The sequence below is a fragment of the Pseudophryne corroboree genome, chromosome 2 (genome assembly GCF_028390025.1).
Source record: "Pseudophryne corroboree isolate aPseCor3 chromosome 2, aPseCor3.hap2, whole genome shotgun sequence".
NCBI lineage: Eukaryota > Metazoa > Chordata > Amphibia > Anura > Myobatrachidae > Pseudophryne > Pseudophryne corroboree.
This window is the reverse complement of record NC_086445.1, coordinates 484,188,361-484,201,078: the sequence shown is the minus strand read 5'-3', so window position 1 is coordinate 484,201,078 and position 12,718 is coordinate 484,188,361. Positions and strand designations below refer to the sequence as shown.

Genomic DNA, 12,718 nt, shown 5'->3' with positions numbered 1-12,718 from the left:
CCCCACGGAAGAGCAGACAAGTCTCCCGGTTTTTTAAGTTACCACCTGCCCGGCCGCCCACTTTGAGAGTAAAGTGGGCGGTCCGGACAGTAGATGACGCGATTCTTGTTGAATCGCGTCATCATAGTCACGCCCCCTGCTATAAAATGCCGGTTATAGCGGCATTACAGAGCGGGGGCGTGGTTAATGGTGTAACTCTGTAACCCCGCCCTCGTTCTGCCTCTGCCCCTCCTCCTCCCCGCCCCCTCCTCTCGTCATTTTCCAGCCCAGCCCCTCCATTGAGCCGTCCTGGCAGCTCTATCCCGGAGAGAGCTGCCAGAAAGTAGGTAAGTATGGTATACACCTGCATTGTGCTGATTATTGCAGCCATTGCCACACCTATTTAGACTCTAAATAGGTGTGGTGATGGCTGCAAAAATCAGCACAATGCATGTGTATACTGATGGAGCATATTGGAGCATAATGAGGTTGTGGCACGGCCACATTATGCTCCATCACATACCTCCCAACATTCTGTGATTGAAACGAGGGACTCCTGCGCACGCCTGAAAAGGGGGCGTGACCTAACCAAAAGGGGGCGTGGCCTCACGGCGCTGCCGCGATCGCGACTCACGCCCCCGTTTTTCATCACTAAAGGGGGCATGACCAGCACTCTGTGAGCCGCTGGCATGCCCCCTCTCCCTGTCTTCACTGAATAGACTGCAGCGATGACAGGAGCCTCCCAACTGCCCCTTCCACACCGCGGGACACTGCGGCCCGCGGGTGGGACAGCGGGACAGTCCCAAAAAAACGGGACTGTCCCGCGAAAATCGGGACAGTTGGGAGGTATGCCATCATAATACACAGGCATTGTGCTGACATCAGCTGTCACCACACACAGAAGTCTTGAATAATAATGCTGGCACTAACCCTGACTAAACGCTGCTATCGTGCCCTGGGGTGCGGGCTCCATCACACTGCATGCGGCTGTTCAGGGGCACAGATGGAGGAGAAATTGGTGGTGCCGTCAGCTCTTCCACGTTCAGCCGATCCCGGCCACGCACAGTCGCGTTCAGCCCCTCCCGGCCTTGCACAGCCGCATTCAGCCACTCCTGGCCGTGCACAGCCAAGTTCAGCCCCTCCTGGCCGCGCACAGCCCGCGTAAGCGACGGGTTGGCAATCGCTGCTCTACGGACTACGAGAAAAGTCCTAGAGGATGCTGGGGTCCACATTAGTACCATGGGGATGTACCAAAGCTCCCAAACCGGGTGGGAGAGTGCTGAGGTTCCTGCAGAACAGATTTACCAAACTGAAGGTGCTCAGAGGCCAAAGTATCGAACTTGTAGAACTTAGCTGTAAAGTCAAGACACCCCGGACAGCCACCCAGGAAGAACCCACGACCTAGTAGAGTGGGCCTGTTCAGATCTTGGAACCGGCAAAACTGCCGTAGAATAAGCATGCTGGATAGTAAGCCTGATCCAGCGTGCAATAGACTGCTTTGAAGCAGGACACCCAATTTTTATGGGATCATAGAGAACAAACAGCGAGTCTGATTTTCTGTGACGAGCTGTCCACTTCACATAGATCTTCAAAGCCCTCACAACATCCAAGGACTTTGAAGTAGCAGAGGTGTCGGTAACCACCGGAAGCACAATAGGTTGGTTGATATGAAATGCAGACATCACCTTTGAAAGAAATTGCTGACGAGTTCTGAGTTCAGCTCTATGTTCATGAAAAATCAAATAGGGGCTTTTGTGAGACAACGCCCCCAGCTCCGACACACGCCTTGCTGATGCCAGGGCCAAAAGTGTGACAGCCTTCCACGTAAGAAACTTGACGTCAACGTCCTGTAAAGGCTCAAACCATTCCGATTGCAGGAACTGCAACACCACGTTTAGATCCTAAGGTGCCGTAGGAGGCACAAAGGGCGGTTGGATGAGCAGAACACCCTTCAAAACTATCTGAACCTCCAGGAGAGAAGCCAAGTGTTTCTGGAAGAAAATGGGTAAGGCTGAAATCTGGACTTTTATGGAGCCCAAACGTAGGCCCACATACAGTCCTGACTGCAGAAAAAAGAAAACGTCCCATATGAAATTCCACAGCAGGAAATTTCCGTTCTCACACCAAGAGACATATTTTTTCCAAATCCGATGGTAATGTTAAGATGTTACCCCCTGTCTGGCTTGGATCAAGGTTGGAATAACCCTGTACGGGATCCCTTTCTGGGCTAGAATTTGATGCTCAACCTCCATGCCGTCAAACGTAGCTACGGTAAGTCGTGATAGACGATCGGCCCCTGTTGTAAAAGATCCTCGCAAAGAGGTAGAGGCCAAGGGTCCTCTAGGAGCATCTCCAGTAGATCCGCGTACCAGGCCCTTCTTGGTCAGTCCGGAGCAATGAGAATAGCTTTATCCTTTTCCCTTTTTATTCTTTTGAGAATTCTTGGGATCATTGGAAGTGGTGGAAACACGCACACCAACTGGTAGTCGCCAGAGCGTCCACCGCCACTGCTTGTGGGTCTCTTAACCTGGAACAATACCACTTGAGCTTCTTGTTGAGACGAGAAGCCATCATGTTGATTTGGGGAATTCCCCACTGACATGTCAAGCACCCGAACACCTCCAGTTGAAGGCCCCACTCCCCTGGTTGATGGTCGTGTATGCTGAGGAAGTCTGCTTCCCAGTTGTCCACTCCCGGAATGAAGACTGCCAACAACGCCACAGCGTGCCGTTCTGCCCAGAGGAGAATCCTTGTTACCTCTGACATTGCTGCTCTGCTCTTCGTTCCGTCCTGTCGGTTTATGTACGGTACCGCCGTCACATTGTCTGACTGAACATGAATGGCGTGATCCTGAAGAAGATGTGATGCCTGTAGAAGGGCGTTATATATGGCCCTTAGTTCCAGAATGTTGATCGGAAGAATGGTTTCCTGACTTGACCATTTTCCTTGGAACTGTTCCCCCTGGGTGACTGCTCCCCAACCTCTGAGGTTTGCATCTGTGGTTAGCAGAATCCAATTTTGAATCCCGAACCTTCGGCTCTCGTTCAGGTGAGAAGTCTGAAGCCACCACAGAAGAGAAATCCTGGCTTTTGGCGACAGACGTATCCTCTGGTGCATGTGAAGATGCAATCCGGACCACTTGTCCAACAGATCCAGCTGGAAGGGCCTTTTGTGAAACCTTCCATACTGCAGTGTCTCGTAAGAATACTACCATCTTCCCCAGGAGGCGAATGCATAGATGCACCGATATCCGGGTCGGTCTTAGAACATCCCGCACCATCGATTTACCAATGCCTTTTCCAGTGGAAGGAATAACTTATGTGCCTCCGTATCCAGTATCATCCCCAGGAACGGAAGCCTCCGTGTTGGTTCCAGGTCAGATTTTGGCAGGTTCACAATCCACCCGTGATCCTGGAGTAGTCGTGTTGAGAGGGCAATGTTGTCTAACAACCTCTCCCTAGATGGCGCTTTTATCAGCAGATCGTCCAGGTATGGTATTATGTTCACTCCTTGCTTGCGGAAGAGAAACATAATCTCTGCCATTACCTTGGTGAACACCCTCGGTGCCGTGGAGAAGCCAAATGGCAGGGCTTGGAACTGGTAGTGACAGTCCTGTAATGCAAACCTTAGATAAGCTTGATGAGGCAGCCAAATCGGAATATGAAGGTATGCATCCTTGATATCCAGAGACACCAGGAATTCCCCCTCCTCCAGACTTGAGATCACCACTCTCAGAGACTCAATCTTGAATTTGAACACCCGTAAGTACGGGTTCATTGACTTGAGGTTTAAATTGGGCCTTACCGAACCGTCTGGTTTTGGTACCCCAAACAGGTTGGAATAATAACCGTTGTTTTGCAGTTGAAGTGGAACTGGAACAATGACCTGAGTCTTTACCACTTTTTGAATTGCTGTTTGTAAAGTCATGCTTGCTTCTGGAGAAGCTGGTAAGCCTGATTTGTAGAATCTGTGAGGTGGGAGTTCCTGAACCTCCAGTCTGAAGCCCTGGGCAATAAGATCTTTGACCCATGGATTCAGGCATGATGTTGCCCATATGTGACAGAAATATCTTAATCAGGCTCCCACCTGCCTGTCTTCCAGGCAGTGTGGTCCACCGTCATGCTGAAGGCTTTGAGGAAGCAGAACCAGAGGTCTGTTCCTGTGAAACTGTAGTTGCAGGTTTTATGGGTTTACCTCTATTGCCTTTGAAAGCTGTAGAAGAACCTTTAGATTTACTTTTAAATTTCGCTGTCCGAAAGGACTGCAGAGTTGGAGCAGAGTAGGTTTTCCTAGCTCGGGGTGCTGCGGAAGGAAGGTATGTAGACTTACCCGTCGTAGCCTTGGATATCCACGTATCCAGTTAATCTCCAAAAAGGGCTTCACCTGTGAATGGAAGGCTTTCCACGCCTTTCCTGGAATCCGCATCCGCAGTCCACTGGCGTAGCCACAAGCCCCTGCGTGCTGACACTGCCATGGCAGTGGTGCATGCGTTGAGCAAACCAATTTCCTTTATGGCCTTCACCATAAAATTAGCAGAGTCCTGTATATGCTGTAGGAGTAAAATTATCTCCCCCTTGGATAAGGAATCTAACCCGTCAATTAGATTACCTGACCATTTAATGATCCATGCACAAGCAATAGTGGGTCTCTGGGCCACCCCAGCAGCTGTGTACAGGGATTTGAGAGTGGTCTAAATTTTGCGGTCAGCCGTGTCCTTTAAGGAGGCTGCCCCAGGAACAGGTAAGACTATCTTACGTGACAACCTAGATACCGATGCGTCAACAATCGGTGGATTTTCCCACTTTTTCCTATCATCCTGGGGAAACGGGAAGGATGTGAGTAACCTTTTAGGGATCTGAAATTTCTTGTCCGGATTAACCCAAGTTTCTTCAAACAGAGAATTTAACTCCTTTGAAGCAGGGAAAGTAGCAGAGGATTTCTTTTTTACATTGAAATAAGATTGCTCATCCACCTCCGCCACCTTGTCAGGAATGAGCAGGACTTCTCCAATAGCTTCTATTAGGGCCTGTATTCCTTGTGACAGGGCTGCATCCCCCCACACGAGTCCACTTCACCTTCCTATGCGTCTGATACGTCATCTTCAGTGTCAGCCTGCAGGATTTGGGCCAGAGTACGCTTTTGTGGACAAATGGCAGGGGTCTGAGACGCTGGTATGGGAACTGAATCTTTAGTCATCAGGTCCTCCACATACTGTCTTAATTATTTATTAGAAATATGTGAGATTATCCCTTTAAGGGAATACAACCATGCGGGTTCAGACCCACTAGCCTGAGAATGTGTACTATCCTGGGTACACTGTAGTGAATCCCCCGGGGGAGACAAACACTCTGCTGTGCAGGAAACACACTCCCTTGACATGGTAATGTGAAGACACACACACACACACACACACACACACACACTAAAGGTGAAAGCACAGTTAACCCACACGGAGCCCGCAGGGAGACACAGAGAAGATGGAGCCAGCCACACCGTGCCCTGTATGCTAAAGCCAAGCTCAGCTGGGTCGCAAACTAAGCTCCTTAATAGGGTTTAGTATTCTAACACCGCTCCCCCCCCTTACTATGACCGCCTGGTACCGCTGAGGAAACGTGGAGTCTTTGTGGAGGAGCTGCACTTCCCTGCAAGTCCTGTCAGTGTAAGCTGCAGAGGGAAAATAGCGCTGGTGTGCTTTTGGATCCGCTTATAGTGAAGCCCCTCCCACGTAATGGCGTGCGGTCTTCCCAGTTTTATTATACTGGTTGAGAAGCTTAATAGCAGGTTAGAATTCCTGTAAGCTGTTTGCCAGTGTAGGGTATTGTTAAAAAGCTCAGCTCGCCGATCACAGCGGAAACACACGCACATACAGCATGTTATACTGAGCCTAGAGACGCAGCCTGCATGTCAGTGCTGCGCTCCATACCCTGATGCCGCCATTACAGACCTGCTAACCAGGACGCCGCGCACCTACTCACCAATCTTCTTACGTCTGGCTCTGTTAGGGGTGGCGGCGTGCTGCGGGACTGTATGCTCACCGTGGTGGGGCTTACGAATAGGACCCTCAGGAGCTCAGTGTCCTGCCAGCGGGGAATGCGACCATTAACCCTATAGGAGGTTGGGCCGTGTCCCCCTAAGTCCCACGAAGCAGACAGGCTGCCAACCAACCAGCCCTGTCTGAAAACAACAAACAAAATAAATGCAGAAAACTCTTCAGAAGCTTCCCTAAGCGTGACCGGCTCCTCCGGGCACATTTTCTAAATTGAGTCTGGTAGGAGGGGCATAGAGGGAGGAGCCAGCACACACTATTGATTTCTTAAAGTCCCAAGGTTCCTAGTGGAGCCATCTATACCCCATGGTACTAATGTGGTCCCCAGTATCCTCTAGGACGTAAGAGAAAGATATAGATAATTACGGCAAGGTTCTTTTGGCTGGAAATGTATGCTGAAGTAGCTAAATATTGTACAGCTTGTCCATATTGCCAGTGTACTTACAGTATGATAATCAATCAGTCTCATTAGTTCCTTTGCCAATTGTAAATGTGCTTTTTGAAAGGAATGGGATTCATTTGGTGGGTCACCTTAAACCATCTTCAAAAGGATGCTGGTTTATATTGGTAGTAGTTTATTATACCACTCGCTATCCAGAGGCATATCCCTTATGTACAGCTTCATCCTGATACAAGTTGCCTGGTGGCTTGTCTCAGTGACAGGTCCCTGTCGGTTGCTGGGCACAACCAGGATGCCGGACAGCGACGGCGTCGTTGGTTGCATAGTAAAGCAGGAAGTCTCGAGTGTGTGCAGCGATGCAGATTATAATGAATCACTCTGGGCTGGATGTTCCTGTAGCCCCTATTGGTTGCTCTTCCTGTTATAAGCCAGCCAGTCCATCTGGCTCTTGCCAGTTATAGCTTATACCCTGCATGAAAAACGCTGGTCTCTGTTCCAGGTTCCTGTGGATGCTCTGCCTGTTTATACATAGCCAGTTTGTTGTGCCTGTACTGTGCCACTCCCGCCTACCAACTACAGGGTTAATACTCATCTGTTCCTGAATCCTGCTTGCAATAGTTACGACCCCCACTGCGCTGTGCATACAAACTCACAGCGCAGCTGCACCATCTGTGCTGTCCCTGCTCTCTACCTCACGGTGTAGCCCGCACTCAGTTGCAAGCTATTTCAGTATCTTCCGGTTAATCCATCAGGTTCCAGTACGGTGTATCCTGCTGTATCACCTCACATAAATATATTTTTAAAGAGCTTAAACATTGTATTTATTTGGACACTACTTTGTGGTATGGTGTGATGTCAATCAGGGATACTACTAATGTGAATAAGATTGTGCTGCTGTGTGGCATAATTTGAATTGGGGTATTATGGTGTGGTCTTCGGAGCATGCTGTCCCTTGATTAAATATGGGAGGCAAGGGGGATGGATATGAAATTTATGTTAGAAAAGGCAATTTTTCATGGGTCAAAAAGTTCGGAAATATATATATATATATATATATATATATATATATATATATATGCCAAATGACTACCTTGCCCCGGGTGACAAAAATCCTAGTTTCGGCCCTGGCAACAGCCACCCCTGCCCCTAGAGAATGGGTAGGGGCCCCAGTGCATTACTTTGCCCAGGGGCCTACACTATTGTTAAGATGGCCCTGGCTCCAGTGGGCTTACATAACTGGCTGGAGTTCCATAACACATCCAAACAGAGATATTGGGACAAATGTATTCCTTACTTGCTTGCTTTCCAATAGGAACCCCAAACTTTTACAGGGTTTTCACCATTCTTTATGGGTGGAAACCTTGGTATGTTCTGGATTTCTTTGGAGAGAATCTAGAAGGACAGAATGATCTCTAGTATGTTATGCACATGCAATATCATTTTGATTTGGTTAGTCAATTAGACAGAAAGAATTTGTTACTCCCAACAGAAAACACTAAAAAAGTTATAAAATTGTACTACAAGGGCTCGAGATTTTGCACCAGTAGAGAAGGTTCTATTATTATTGACTACTCAAGGCAGCAAATTATTAGCAAAATGGCAGTGTCCTTTTGTATTAAATCATAGGGCAGGATATATAAATGATTACATTTCACAATCAGATACCCAAAGATGAAACAGAATATCATGTGCATCTATTGTAAGCTTGGAAAGAACAAGATATGCTTTTGCAAGAGGAAGTGATATAGGTCCTCAAATATAATTATTTTTTTGCCAAGGGCTCAGGTTGCAGAAGGCTTTTAATTTTCCTTAGAACAGAAAAGTTCTCTATAACCCCTAGTGGTGTATTTGACACAACATAAGATTGTAACCCATCCTGAGGTGGTTGTTCACCAAAGGCCACAGAGGTTACCAGTTGCTAGCGTGAACAAGTTATTAAAGAAATAATAAAATTAGGGGTAACAGAAACACCTAGTAGTGAATAGTTTAGCCGGGTCCAGGCAGTATCAAAGTTTGATACATATACTGTCCATGCCCATAGTTTATGAACTCCTTGATCAGTTAGGTTTAGCCAAGTATATTTCAGCTCTTGGTCTCACAAAAGCGCATTGACATAATGAGCTGACTGAGGAGTCTGGGGAAATAGCCTTTTCTACTCCCTTGGTTTTGTTTCAATGGGCTACTATGCCGTTTGAGCTTCATAGACCCATTCTGCCTTTCAGTGATTTATTAATTTGATTTTTCAGTCTCATAAGAAGTATGCTGCTGCCTACATATTTGGATGATGTAGTTATTTACAGTACTCATTGGAGGGTGCTTTTAAACAGTATTTGGGCTGTGCTCCAGTCATTACAGAAGCAGATTTAACCGCCAACCTTACAAAATGTGGCTTATATGGTAGGCAATGATTGTTTTGAGTCTTTGTTAAATATGTTGTAAGCCTTAAAAGACACTGTAGTGGCCACCACAAAGAAGCAGATGTTTTTTTTTAATGGGATTTGGGGAATATTACTGGAGGTTTATTCCTCAATAGTGACAGCACCTTTGACATATTTATCAAAGGAGATGCAATCATTATGTTGACATTTATGATAACATACTGTAGCGAGCACAATGTCAACAGTTAGGATGTTGACATTGTCGAAATGTCAAAATGGAACATATCGACATCTACAGAATATCAGCATGTGAAATGCTGACATTCTCAGAATGATGACAGTTACAGGTTAGGCTGTAGGAGGGGAGGGTTAGAGTTAGGCACTGGGGAGGGTCAGTTAGGTGTTATCAGCAGAGTTAGGGGAAACTAAGGCTACTTACTTTAAAGCTGATGTAAAGTAGGAGAACCAGAGAAAAAAAAATTACAACACCGCAATGCAAGATTGTTAGATCTTGTGACAATGCATTCGAAGGTAACATAGTAACATAGTTAATGAGGTTGAAAGAAGACAAATTGCCCACCGAGTTCAACCTGTATTATAATTCTTGCACTATACTGTATTTAGGTACGTTTACTACAATGACCAAGCTGAAGTAATGATTTGAAGCCTAATTAACAACTATAATTTGTGATATTAATAAAAAATGTATTTTAAATGCTATATCCCTGTATATCTTTTTCAGCTAGAAATGTATCTAATCCATTTTTAAACATATTTACAGATTCTACCATTACTACCTTCTCTGGCAGAGAGTTCTAAATCTTTACGCCCCTTCGTTTGGTATGAAATTTTCTCTACCCTAACCTCAGAGGGTGACCACGTGTCCTGTGTAAGGTTCTCTCAATAAATAAATCGCTAGATAGCTCCATGTGTTGTCCTTTTATATATTTGAAAATATTAATATTGTCTCCTCTTAGGCACCTCTTTTTAAGTGTAAACATATTCAGACTAGTAAGCCTTTCCTCATATTACAGTTCCTCTAACCCCTTAACCAATTTTGTAGCTCGCCTTTGAACTCTTTCAAGTTCCAAGATATCTTTTTTATAGTGTGGTGCCCAGAACTGAACACAAAATTCCAGGTGTGGCCGTTCCAAAGATTTATATAGTGGCAGGATTACGGTCACATCCCTTGTCTCACCCCATTTTATGCATCCTAACACCTTATTTGCCTTCTTTGCTGCACTTTGACATTGTGTACTGCTACTAAGTCTCTTATCAATGAGCACACCCAAATCTTTTTCAACTACTGTTTCTCCTAGATATTCCCCATTTAATTTATAGGTTGCATGTTTATTTTTAGTCCCAAAGTGCGTGACTTTACATTTTTCTATATTAAACCGCATGTTCCATTTAGATGCCCAAAATTCTAGTTTAAAAAAGTTGTTCTGTAGACCCAACATCCGTTTCAGACTTAATTACCATACACAGTTTAGTATCATCAGCAAAAATTTACATTGTGCTTTCCAGACGTATTGCTAGGTTATTTATACACTGCTCAAAAAAATAAAGGGAACACTTAAACACAATGTAACTTCAAGTGAATCACACTTCTGTGAAATCAAACTGTCCACTTAGGAAGCAACACTGATTGACAATCAATTTCACATGCTGTTGTGCAAATGGAATAGACAACAGGTGGAAATTATAGGCAATTAGCAAGACACCCCCAATAAAAGAGTGGTTCTGCAGGTGGTGACCACAGACCACTTCTCAGCTCCTATGCTTTCTGGCTGATGTTTTGGTCACTTTTGAAAGCTGGCGGTGCTTTCACTCTAGTGGTAGCATGAGATGGAGTCTACAACCCACACAAGTGGCTCAGGTAGTGCAGCTCATCCAGGATGGCACATCAATGCGAGCTGTGTCAAGAAGGTTTGCTGTGTCTGTCAGCGTAGTGTCCAGAGCATGGAGGCGCTACCAGGAGACGTGGAGGAGGCCGGAGGAGGGCAACAACCCAGCAGCAGGACCGCTACCTCCACCTTTGTGCAAGGAGGAACAGGAGGAGCACTGCCAGAGCCCTGCAAAATGACCTCCAGCAAGCCACAAATGTGCATGTGTCTACTCAAACGATCAGAAACAGACTCCATGAGGGTGGTATGAGGGCCCGACGTCCACAGGTGGGGGTTGTGCTTACAGCCCAACACTGTGCAGGACGTTTGGCATTTGGATATATATATATTTTGATTGTGCGCATACATACACAGGCGGAGTATATTTATTAGTCCACCGGACTATGTACGCACAGAATCAATTTCGGGCGCAAAATAGTTTTCCACAAAGCTGTATTAGAATAATATTATCATTACACACAATTAGAAACCATGCAGCTCCCACAATGTAGTCTGAAATGTCCTACTATAAGAAAATATACAATAATTTAAATAATAATTTAAACCAAGGGAGCGCAAAAATATTCCATATTTATTATAAAAACACAGTGGATAAAACAATTACAAGTTATTTAAAAAGCTAAAGATTGCACTATCGGATTTAAACTCTCCAACCATATATCTGTTATGGGATCCCTAATATTGTGATCACACCATATACCTGCAATAATCCCTTTTTCACTTTTCTATGTTAGCTGTGAGTAGGAATATCAACAGATAAAGAATGTCATTTGTATCCAATTATTCCATGCGCATTTTAAACATCGTTTGATAATGACAGTCTGATTAGATGTTGAATGGTGTAAGTCACACAGTCCCAGATAGCATTTAGGTTCTCACCCTTTTCAGTGCGCGGTATTGCGCTATGCTCCACCTCCGTAAAACTCAATTTCTGAGTGTATGTCCATATACCGGTATCTCTAATGCCGTGTTGAGAGCAATCAGCTCCAGCCAATGCAGGCTTTAGCGAACCCACCAGGCGGGTATTTTCAGCGTGTTTCCCCTCTTGGTCGCTGGATGGTATTACGGCTCCGGTACCTATTGCAGATTTGGTACAGCAAGGAGGGAGGGCGCTTTCTCCGCAGCAGTTGAATGGAGTTTTTAAATGGATGGCAGTCTGTCTCCGATATTAAGTTGTCCCTAAACGCGTTTCTCCGTTCTTAAGTAATAACGGTTTCATCAGAAGGATTTTAATGTGTGGTGCACAGCCCTTATATTTAACAGAGCTTTCCTCCAATCATAGCAGGGTTTTAATTATACCCTACAGGTGTATTGATCAGGTGTGACCACACTAACTATATTGAATTCATTTACTCTAACGTTTTATTATCCACAACATCAATTTCTATTATATATATATACATAAAAAACATCTCAACATAAAATATAATCAACACTTTCATATACAGCCTATTTTATTATATTGTGTTCATTTACTTAATGGCATCGCGTGGTTTATAAAAGGTTTTTTTCCTAATATATCTAACTTTATATATATCCAGATGCTCTGTGGGGTCTTATATATCTCTTATAGCTAGATAACCAAATCTCTGGTTTAGCAAAGGAACACAGATAACAATATCTGGTTCGATTCACAATGGTGACCACCCCAAGCTCGCCACCATAATTCATTTACCATATATTATTTCTACTTTTCTATATATATATATATATATATATATATATGTTCAAGGAGAACGTTCTGCTGCCTGCAACATCCTCCAGCATGACCGGTTTGGCAGTGGGTCAGTAATGGTGTGGGGTGGAATTTCTTTGGGGGGCCGCACAGCCCTCCATGTGCTCGCCAGAGGTAGCCTGACTGCCATTAGGTACCGAGATGAGATCCTCAGACCCCTTGTGAGACCATATGCTGGTGCGGTTGGCCCTGGGTTCCTCCTTATGCAAGACAATGCTAGACCTCATGTGGCTGGAGTGTGTCAGCAGTTCCTGCAAGACGAAGGCATTGATG

General features: G+C 45.3%; 1 long non-coding RNA gene across 1 annotated transcript in view; it reads left to right on the top strand.

Moving 5' to 3' along the window:
* LOC135050898 (uncharacterized) overlaps positions 1 to 9,682 on the top strand; it is an 88,235-nt gene extending 78,553 nt beyond the window's left edge. The window contains exon 4 of the long non-coding RNA XR_010241907.1: positions 9,585 to 9,682. This is a non-coding gene — a long non-coding RNA (uncharacterized LOC135050898). The remainder of the gene's footprint in view (positions 1 to 9,584) is intronic.
* Positions 9,683 to 12,718: the final 3,036 nt, after the last annotated feature.